The 10,893-nt window shown below is 35.9% G+C and overlaps 1 pseudogene; it reads right to left on the bottom strand.

Moving 5' to 3' along the window:
- Window positions 1-1,884: 1,884 nt before the first annotated feature.
- Window positions 1,885-6,054, bottom strand: LOC119536843 (annotated as a pseudogene).
- Window positions 6,055-10,893: the final 4,839 nt, after the last annotated feature.

The following is a 10,893-nucleotide window of genomic DNA, read 5'->3' as shown; positions in this document are numbered from 1 at the left end:
TTCCTTCAATTTGTTCCTTCTCTTTCCCTCCATTCCAGACTGGCAGTTGTTCCTTCTATACAGATCTCACAAAAGATTTTTTGGCTTGGCATGCAGCTTACAGGGGTCAAAACCATCAGAGAATAGAACTTTCCACAAATCCTTTCTAGATAACTCTATATCCAATCCTTGCTTGTACAGAAATGGTGGTTGTTTTCTACATTTGGTTAAATCCTCAAATGGGGCTGTAGCCTCTGGGGTCTCATTTTCTGGAAGCCAAGAATTTCCCAGACCATAAATTTCTGGTTTCTTTCAACAAGGGTTCAGTTCTCAGCCTACCTGTTTCCTCTCACATTTCACTATAAGCTGCAAGGAGAAGCTAGACTGCATCTTGGACATTTAGTTTCAAGATCTCTTCAGCTGAATAGCTCAGCTCATCACTTTCAAATTCTGCCTTCCACCTGGCACCAGTACTCAATTTTGCCAAATTCTCTGCCACTTTAAAACAAAGATTGCCTTTCTTCCAGTTGGCAATGACACATTCATCATTTCTGTTTAAGACCTCATCAGAAATATCTTTAGAGTCCATATTTCTACAAACAATGTCCTCAAAGCAATCTAGGCTTTTCTGTAAAGCTTCTCACAATCCTTCCATAATCTTCCCTTTATCCATTTAAAAAGCCATTCCAACATGTTCGGTATTTGCAAACTCAGCAGCACCCCACTTCTCTGATACCAAAATCTGTTCCAGTTTGCTAATGCTGCTGTTATGCAAAATAGAAGAAATGGATTGGCTTTTATAAAGGGGATTTATTAAGGTGGAAATTTACAGTTCTAAGGCCATAAAAGTGTCCAAACTAAGGCATCAACAAGATGATACGTTCATTGAAGAATGGCTGATGGCATCTGGAACACCTCTGTCAGTTGGGAAGGCACATGGCTGGTATCTGCTGTTCCTTTGTTCCCAAGCTGTGTTTCAAAATGTCTTTCGCCAAAGGGCTCTCTTAGCTTCTTCAGCAACCAATGCTTCTAAGCATCAGGGTCCTCTCTTATCTTCTCTGGAGCAAACTCTGGGCTAGCATCTCCAAATGTCTCCAAGCATCTCCAAGAATCAGCATCAATGTTGGCTCTTAGCTTCTCTCCAAAATGAACCTCTCAGCTGCTCTGAGCTCCTTCTGTTTGTGAGCTCTTTAATAGGACACCAATGGTTAAATCTAGATCTACCCTGAGTGGGTGAGGTTCTTATCTCCATGGAAATAATTCAATCAAAGGTTTTGCCCACAGCTGATAAACATCTCAATGGAAACAATCAATCAAAAATTCCAACCTAATCAATACTAATACATCTGTCCCCACAAACATTTCATTAAAGAATCTGACTTTTGGGGGAACATAATATATTTAAACTGGTACACATGTTATAAGCTAATGAAGTTCATTTCTCATCAGTACATCTTCAGCTGTGAGCACAAGCTGCGAGATTTAATTTGACCAATATATTAATTTTACCATTATAATAACTTTTTAAACAATCTGAATTTTTAATTTAAAAATGGCACTGTCTTAAACTAGAGGAATAAAATTTATTAAGAGAAAATTTTATGTGCTAGATAGATATCATATCCCACAAACAAGAACTTGAAATCAAACCAAAAACTGTTGTCCACCAGATATCTTAACATTATATACGTATTTCAGGTGCATAATTTTCTTGATCCCTAAGGGCTATAATACATTCTACTTTGATAAAGAATAATTTCTATAACTGTCTCAGAATAAACTAAGTAACCCAAACAGAAAGATAAAAATATAATAAAATGGTTGATCACTGATAGTGAAAATTTTCCTTGTTTCTGTGAAAAAGTGAATATCATACTCCAAGTGAGGGATACATCCCTACTTCAATTATGGTAACTTTTTACTCCATAGTTTCCTCATAGCATTTTTCATTTCTGCATTTGCCAGGGTGTAGATTAAGGAGTTCAATATGTGGGTTATGAAAGTTAAAATATATAGTCATGGATTTGTCAATGGGAAAGGTGCAATTGGACCTTGCCTACAGAAAAATGCAGGGAGCAAAGGACAAAATAACCACCTGGGACACACAGGTGTGGAAGCCTTTGTGCTTTCCTTCCAAACCATGAGTCTTCAAGGAGTATAAGATGACTCCACAGGAGACCAGGAGGAGGAAAAGGATGACAGTGTAAATTGCCCCTCCATTGGCTATCATAGAAAGTCCAAGGAGATAGGTATCAGTATAAGCAAGTTCCAATAAGAGGTATATATCACACAAAAAGTTGTCAATGACATTGGGACCACAGCAAAGTAATAGATAAGTAAAGATAAATTGAACCAATGAGTGTGGAATGCCTCCAACCCAGACTACCAATAACATAAGAATACAAACCCACAGATTTATGATGATCAAGTAATAAAAAGGTTTAGAGATGACCATGTATTGTTTATAGGCCATTGCCACCAAAAGAATGACTTCAGCACCAAAAAATAAATGATCTATAAGGACTTGAGTCACAAGAACCTGGGAAGAAATGGTCTTCTCCTCTACAGTGTAAGTCTACAATCATTTTGGGAGCAAAGACAGTAGAATAGACAGCATCTATCAGTGATAAATAAGCCAGGAAAAAGTATATGGGAGAGGCTGAGGATCTAAGATTGTGGCATAGAGAGGAGTGGAAGCTAAGTATTCCCCCTGGAACAACTGAAAAAAACAGAAACAACTAGTAAATAATCTGGAATAACTGCAGGGGGACAAACATGACCATCCACTTATCATACACCAACCTGAATTGGGAGGAATGCCTGAGATCACAGCATAAAATCTGTAAGTAAAAACTATGGATCCAAATTGGGAGACCCCTCCCCCACAGCCCAAGGTACAAAGCCTCATGGTGCCAGAGGAAAGCTTTCTCCCAGCAAGTGAATACAGCTCAGCTGAGCTCCAACTGGGGTTTTAATTAGCAGGTGTGAACTGCTCACTATGAGGTATGAATCCCCAAAAAGCAGACAGAAGCTTTGGGTGATGATTGACCTTGGAGAGCCAGAGGGTCACCTTGGACTAGCTCTGTTCCTTTTTCAACTCAGTGGAGAAAGCCTCAGCCATTTTCAGTTCCCAGTTCTGTGACCCAGACAAGGGTATAGTACAGTCAGAGAGAGACCACTGAAATGCTAATGACCTCCCTCTAGGGCATCTATCTTCTCTAAGAGGAAAGGGGTGGGGCCCAGCTCTACTACCTGCCTTTCATTTAGAACTTACACCAGTTAAGAATTATAGGCTAACAGGCACCACCTGCTGGGCAGAAAAGCACAGTGACTGGAGGCATCAGAGGGTGTACCAATAAAATACACACCCTCAGGGAAACCGCATACTGAATATTTCTTCCTTCTGAGACCTCAGCCCATTCTGTTCTGGGGAGGCCTAATTGGGGTAACCAAGGAAACCATGCCTAGACAAAAGAAAACTACAACCTACACCAAGAAAAATGAGGTTATGGCTCAGTCAGGGGAACAAACTTGCACTTCAACTGTGATGCCAGAATTGAAACAACTAATAATAACTGAATTCAAAAAGTTTAGGGAAGATATGACAAAAGACATGAACTGTATAATGACAACACAGGATGTACATAAGGTAGAAACTGAAAGTTCAAAAAACCAACTGGCAGAATCTATGGAAATGAAAGGCACAGCACAAGAAATGAAAGACACACTGGAAACATACAAAGCAAACCTCAAGAGGCAGAAGAAAACACTCAGAAACTGGAGAACAAGGTACCTGAAAGCCTACACACAGAAGAACAGATAGAGAAAAGAATGGAAAAATACAAGCATCATCTCTGGGAACTTAAAGACAAAATGAAAAGCAAGAATTTACATGTCATTGGTGTCCCAGAAGGAGAAAAGAAGGGGAAAAGGGCAGAAGCAATAATAGAGGAAATAATCAATGAAAATTTCCCATCTTTTATGAAAGACATAAAATTATGGATCCAAGAAGTGCAGTGTACCCCAAACAGAATAGAACTGAACAGGCCTATGTCAAGACACTTAATAATTAGATTATCAAGCCTCAAAGATAAAGAGAGAATCCTGAAAGCAGCAAGAGAGAAATGATCTATCACATACAAAGGAAGCTTGATAAGACTATGTGTGGATTTCTCAGTAGAAACCATGGAGGCAAGAAGGAAGTGGATGATATATTTAAGATGGTGAAAGAGAAAAACCACCAACCAAGAATCCTATATCTGGCAAAACTATCCTTCAGATATGAGGGAAAGCTTAAAATATTCTCTGACAAGCAGACAATGACTGAGTTTGTGAACAAGAAACCTGTTCTACAGGAAAAACTAAAGGAAGCACTGCAGACAGAAAGGAAAAGACAGGAGTGAGAGGTTTGGAAAACAATTTTGGGAGATAGCACAGCAATGTAAGTACACTGAGCAGAGATGACTGTGAATATGGTTGAAAGAGGAAGGCTGGGATCATGTAGGACACCAGAGCAAAAGATGAACGATAAAGACTGGGACTATGTAACTCAGAAAAACCTAGGATGCTCAATGATTGTAATAAAAGGTACAAATATGTTTTTACATGAGGTAGAACAAGTGAATGTCAACATTGCAAGGTGTTAAAAATAGGTTGGGATTGGGGGGAAATACAATCAATGAAAGCTAGAGGCTAGAATTAACAGAAACATTGTATTATGCTTCCTTTAATGTAACAAAAGCAATATACCAAAGCTAAATGCATATGAGAGTGTGGGAAATAGGAGAAGGGTATGGGACTCCAGGCATTGGTGATGTTGTCTGACTCTTTATTCTACTTTAGGTTAATGCTATCTTTCCTTTTGTCACCTTCTAGCTATCAAGTTTTTTAATTTGTTTTTCTCTTTCTCTTGCCTTTTTCTTTTGCCTCTCTGCCTTCTTTGACTCTTCCTCCATCTTTGTGTAAGAAATGTTCTTATACAGAGAATGGTGATGGTACTGAATACATAAATATGTGACTATATGGGGAACCAATGATTGTTTACTTAGGACAGAATATATAGTGTTTGAACAAAACTGTATTAAAAGAAGTGGGTTGATGAAGAAACCTTGAGGGCACTATATTGAGTGAAATAAGACAGACACATAAAGGCAAATATTGCAGGGTCTCACTGATATGAACTAATTATAATATGTAAACTCATAGACATGAAATATAAGTTACCAGGATATAGAATAAGGCTAAAGAATGGTGAGCAATTGCTTATTATGAGTAGAATGTTCAACTAGGGTGAACTTAAATATTTGGAAATGGACAGGCATGATGGTAGCATGTAATGAGAATAACTAACAGTGTTAAAAGGCATGTGAAGGTGGTGGAAAGGGTAAGCTCAGAGTCACACATGTCACCAGAAGGAAAGTTGGAGGTTAAAAGATGGGAATGTATAAAACAGTGAATCTTGTGGTGGACAATGTCCATGATTAACTATACAAATATTAGAAATCTCTCTCACAAACTAGAAGAAATGTATGTCACTGTAACTAGAGGTTAACAATAGAGAGGCATATAGGGAAAAATATATACCTATTGAAAATCATATGCTACAGTTAGTAGTATTTTAACATTCTTTCATCAACAGTAGCAAATGTACTATACTAAAACCATGAATCAATAATGGAGGGGGGGGCATGGTTAGGGTATGAGACAATGTAAGTTTCTGTTTTTTTGCCTTTGTTTCTTTTCTGGAGTAGTGAAAATATTCTAAAAATTGAAAAAATAATTGTGTTGATGGATGCATAGCTCTATGGTGGTGCTGTGGGCAACTGATTGTACACTTTGGATCTTTGGATAGTTGTATGGTATCTGAACAATCTCAATTAAAAAAAAAGAAAAATTAAAAAAAAGTATATGGGAGAACCCAGGGACTGACTGGCTGTTACTGTCACTACAATAAGCAGATTGTCCACTATCATCACAATGATGGTTAGTACAAATGTGACAAGCAGAGCTCTGCCCTTCTGGGTTCTGTGTGAGCCCCAGGAGGATGAACTCAGTCACATTGTTCCTATTTTCCATGTGTCCTTCTGAAGGAGTCAGAAACTGTGAGAAAATCTTCAGTAATGAATTTCAGAATATTTCAAGCTTTATGTAAACAAAAAAAAAGTGATGTCTTACTCAATGTTTCCTTAACAGGACATCACACACAGCAGCTCTTTAGAAAATGGGTGCTTGGAAAGTTTTCTCACAATTACCTATTCATTTTCAGTGATATCTTGCTTCACGTTCAATGATGAGAGTATTTTAAACTGGATGGTACATGGGAGAGGGTACATCTGTGAGATGATCTACTGAAGAAAAAAGCAGCCTCTTCCAGAATGTCTCTAACAAAGACTGCATTTTTTTTGCCTTTGTTACATTTAATGGAAGCATACTGCAATGTTACTGTTGACCATAGACTCCAGTTTCTTTGATTTTTTTTTTATGCTATATCTCATTTCTTTTTTTATTTAAGGCTTTTGGGCATTCTGAGAACCACCACCAAAACAATTTGATCTTTTGTGACTTTTTAATATATAGTTATGTAAGATTTTGCCTACTGCATGGAGCTTAAAATTATAGGCTGGCATTTACATATGTGCTTGTCTGCATCACTTTACTATGAACTTCTAAACCTCGGAACAAATCACCCACAGCCATAGAAGTGAAGCAGGCACTATGTGAGTACTTACAAAACTTAATTTAATTAAACTGATTTTCAAAAATCATCAGAGAGCAGTTTAGCAGAGCTAAAGATATTAAATTCTTCCCAACAAAGTCCAATAAAAGCAATGTTTTGTTTGAAAATACACACGAACAACCAGATTAACAATTATTGAAACCTAGTTTATTTGAGGAAAGAAAATGGCTAGTAGAAATCAAAATGGATGGGCATTCCATAGACAATTTCTCTAATTTTCAAAATTGTTTAGAATGTCTTTTGGCTTGCCAAGGTTCAATTCAGAGTGTTAAAGAATTTAGGCAGAATCATGGTGCCATAATTATAATTCTGTACTAAAATATGGAAACATGTAGTTGATTTTTGACTCAGTCACCTTGGGAAAACAAGGTCTACATTTTTAGATGGTGATTTGTAAATACAAGAGATTATCCCATCCTTGGTGCTTCTAAACAAGGCAATCTGTACTCAAGCATCATAGAGAGAGTTAAAATGTGGATAGGGAGACAATAAAGATATCATCAAAGACCATAAGCTGAAGAAAGTATCCACTGAAATTAAGTAAACAGTTTGATTTTGAGGTCTGAATGCTTTGAGAATAGAGGAATTTCAGATTTCCTGAGCTGTCAATCAGGAGGTGACATGGAGTGTAACATCATCAGAATGAGAATTTGCCTCTCAGTGTCTTTGTACTTCTGGTTCAAGGAAAAATGAGAAAATTGAATTGTAAACTTTAGGATATATCAGTAGAAGGAATTAGCTGCCTCCCTTGAAAAAAGAGAAGATCAAATTGTAAACTTTAGGATATATCAATAGAAGAAATGAGCTGCCTCACTCAAATTATGAAGTTATACTTGAATTTCAATAGAAAGTAGATCCTGACAATTCATAGAAGCTGAGTATTTAAGAGATAATTGCATTAGAAGGTCATCACTTCTTGATTTGTTGAGTAATTATAACACTTTATGAATTATTTTTTTAGTTCCATCTTCCCCTATAATCTATAGGCTCTACCCAGTTAAACATATTTTATTAAGAATTGTATCTTCAGTATCTAAGAGTATGCCTTATGCATTGTAAGTGCTCAGTAAATATTTGATTATTGGCAAAGATTTTTAGGACCATAATTATTACTCTAAACTATTGAAAGCTATTAATTTGACTATTTTAATGATAGTCTGTATTTTAGCAATATTGTATTTTATGAAAAAATAAATGTATTTAATTTAAACACATATTGGATTTTTCAAATTTCTTAAAATATTCAATAAGAACAAGTAAATCATTAAGGAACCCCCCAAAAATATGAATCCCTTAAAATAAGATAAATTAAGTAGGTCAACATTATGTCACACTCAAGAATATATGGGTAGAAAAACAAGCTACTGATATGCAGTGCAAGGTGTAAAATATGGGAAACACTTTCAGTCGGTAAGGCTTTGGAAATTATAGACTGCAATTTGGAGTGCTAATCCAGATCCTTTGAGAACATATCATCACAATCCATGCCTAAATACAAGTCTATTAAATTCTCTTTATAGTAAAAGCAATGTTTCCCCTGAAAGCAATAGTTCTTGTTAAATGATTGCACAATGAACACCAAAATATCACATCAAAAATTTCTGGATTTTAATAAACACATAGTAAGCTCATTATTTTAAAAATACCATATTTTCCAAGTCAACTTCCTCATAGAAAAGGAAAAATAATACTGCCTCTAAACTCTGCATGTGATTGAATGGACTCTTGAGACACATATAGAAGACCTACAATTAGAGAGGGTGAATTGCCTATCTTGTTAATAGTCTTTGTTACTTTTGTTTTTGTTTTGTTATGTTTTTCAAGGACGGATGAGGATTCCTGTATGGTGTAGTTTTTGACAGTTCAGGTTCTAAATTCTGATTTGTAATTGGAATTTGAGAATCTGCCCTTACCAACCATGTTACTTTGGGTAAGTTACTGAACAACATCTATGCAATGAGGATTATAACAGCACTTAACCCCTAAAGTGGTTTTAAGGTTTAAATAAGATAAAGAAATTAAAAACTTTAGAAAACTGTCTGTCAAATAATAAGAATTAAAAAAATGTGAGTTATTCTTTCCTGTTAGGTGTTTCCCCATGTAACTTTAGTGCTATATCTCTACAATTAGTCTTACATGAATTTCCCCAAATCCCACTCTCCTCCTTAATCATTCAAAGGAGAATTCTATGTGAGATGGTTTGGTTGACTGAGATGTCACTTCATGCAATTGTTCTTTCCTCTACCATTCCTATTACTGTGTGAAATCCTTTTGGCAGCCTTTCTCCACACCTCACTCCATCTTTTAAAATTTATCATTAAAACTAAATGAATCTGTTTGCAATGGTGGAAAGGTTGTAGTCATGAATGATGGTGATGGCAGTACAACATTTTGAACTTAAAAACAAACAAACAAATTTAATATTAGGGATCATCTTTTTATAAATTGATCCATGTAGGGGTCAACTATGTTGAAGATATGATATTTCTAGTTTAATTCACAATATTTTAAAGACCATGAAAATAAGTAAATACCCATGTAATTAACCCAGATCTTCCATTTAAAAATTTTTATTTCTATTTCTACAGACACTAAAATTCCCTTTCTAAAATGGTGCAAGCATAAGTTCATGAGTTTAGCAAGTAACTGAATTTTTCTGAACCCCAGTTTGCATGTTTGTAATAAGGGGCTATTAATTTATACATCAAAAGTGTTGTTTTGAAGACAATATATATGTCACTTATATTATGTTATGATGTTATATTTTATGTTATGTTATGGTATTTGTTTTCCCTACTTGATATGTATTTTAAAAACTAATACAAAGAAAACAATTGCCATTGCACTTATTACAATGATATATAAAATAGAGAAATTGCACATGATATCTTATACTTGGAGCTTCTGGCATAAAACCTTTGATGTCGAATGATAAAACCTGCTTCTTAAGATATATAATTTATTCCAAATATATTTTGCCCTATTATCAAATCAGTGAAAAGTTTTGTAAATATGTTACCTTGGTTTTTTTTTTTTTTTCTCTTTCAATTACTTTCTCCAAATCCAGGCTTCGTCAAAGTCTGTCTTTGGTCCTGAAAGTTGATGGCTTATTTTGAGGAAGATACACAATTGCCACCACAATGATTCTGATGTAACTGTAGATAAAAAACCAGGAACACTCAGTCTCTGGAGTTGGAAATTCTTTGTCACACACAGTTATATCTCTTTAGGCCTTCAGAAAGAATGACTATCTTCTTCAACTTTCAAAAACTAGTAACTGGATTATAGAATTATTCAGAGTTGATTCAAAGAATATACTGTTGATAGGAACAATGAGACTTCAAATTTGTAAGCTCTCCATTTTTGAGAATACTTACAAAGAATCAAACAAATCTAAAATGTCATTATTACTTTAAACTGACCAAATCAATAAAATGAAACTTCTATAGCATTTTTAGTCAATAGTGCAATGAGCCAGATAATCTGATAAATGAACTTGGTTTGGTTACTTTTTAAAGCTTTTCATATGACTGTTTTAATATGGTTCATGACTAATAATATAACTGACAATTATGTAATATCCAAGGAGAGAGGTGGGGCAAGATGGCAGCATAGAGAGGTGTGGAAATTAGTCATTCCTCTAGAGCAACTAGTAAATAGCCAGGAACAGCTAGTAAATAGACTGGAACAACTGTTAAGGGACATTTGTGACTGAACACATATTACACATCAGACTGGGATGGGTGGAATGACTGAGATTGTAGCATAGAATTGTAAGTCTCCCCAAATTTTGGAGCTGCCACCCCGCCCCCACCAGCATGGCAGGCTGAGCTGAAACAAACCCTGTGTAAACAGAAGCAGGTTGCCTGGAGCAAGGGAAAGTAGCTCAACCAAGCCCCAACTGAGATTTCAATTAACAAATTTAGCCTATTGAAAAAAGCTATAAGCACAGATAAACCTAGAGAAAGCAGGAAAGGAAACTGAGGTTCCTCCTGGCAGAGAGGAGACAGGGCTGACTGGAAAAAAAATACATTAATAATTAAAAACTGAGGCTTCTGGAGACAGCTGAGCTCAGAATACTGGAAAACAGCTGTGTTCCAAGAAAAGTAGCACAGAGAAGCAGGTACCAAAACCAGGTGACCAGGGAAACTGGGGGTAGGGGTGGGGATAGGGACTGG

Source organism: Choloepus didactylus, chromosome 6 (genome assembly GCF_015220235.1).
Source record: "Choloepus didactylus isolate mChoDid1 chromosome 6, mChoDid1.pri, whole genome shotgun sequence".
NCBI lineage: Eukaryota > Metazoa > Chordata > Mammalia > Pilosa > Megalonychidae > Choloepus > Choloepus didactylus.
Note: the sequence above shows the minus strand (reverse complement) of the source record. Positions and strands in the feature narration are given on the sequence as shown.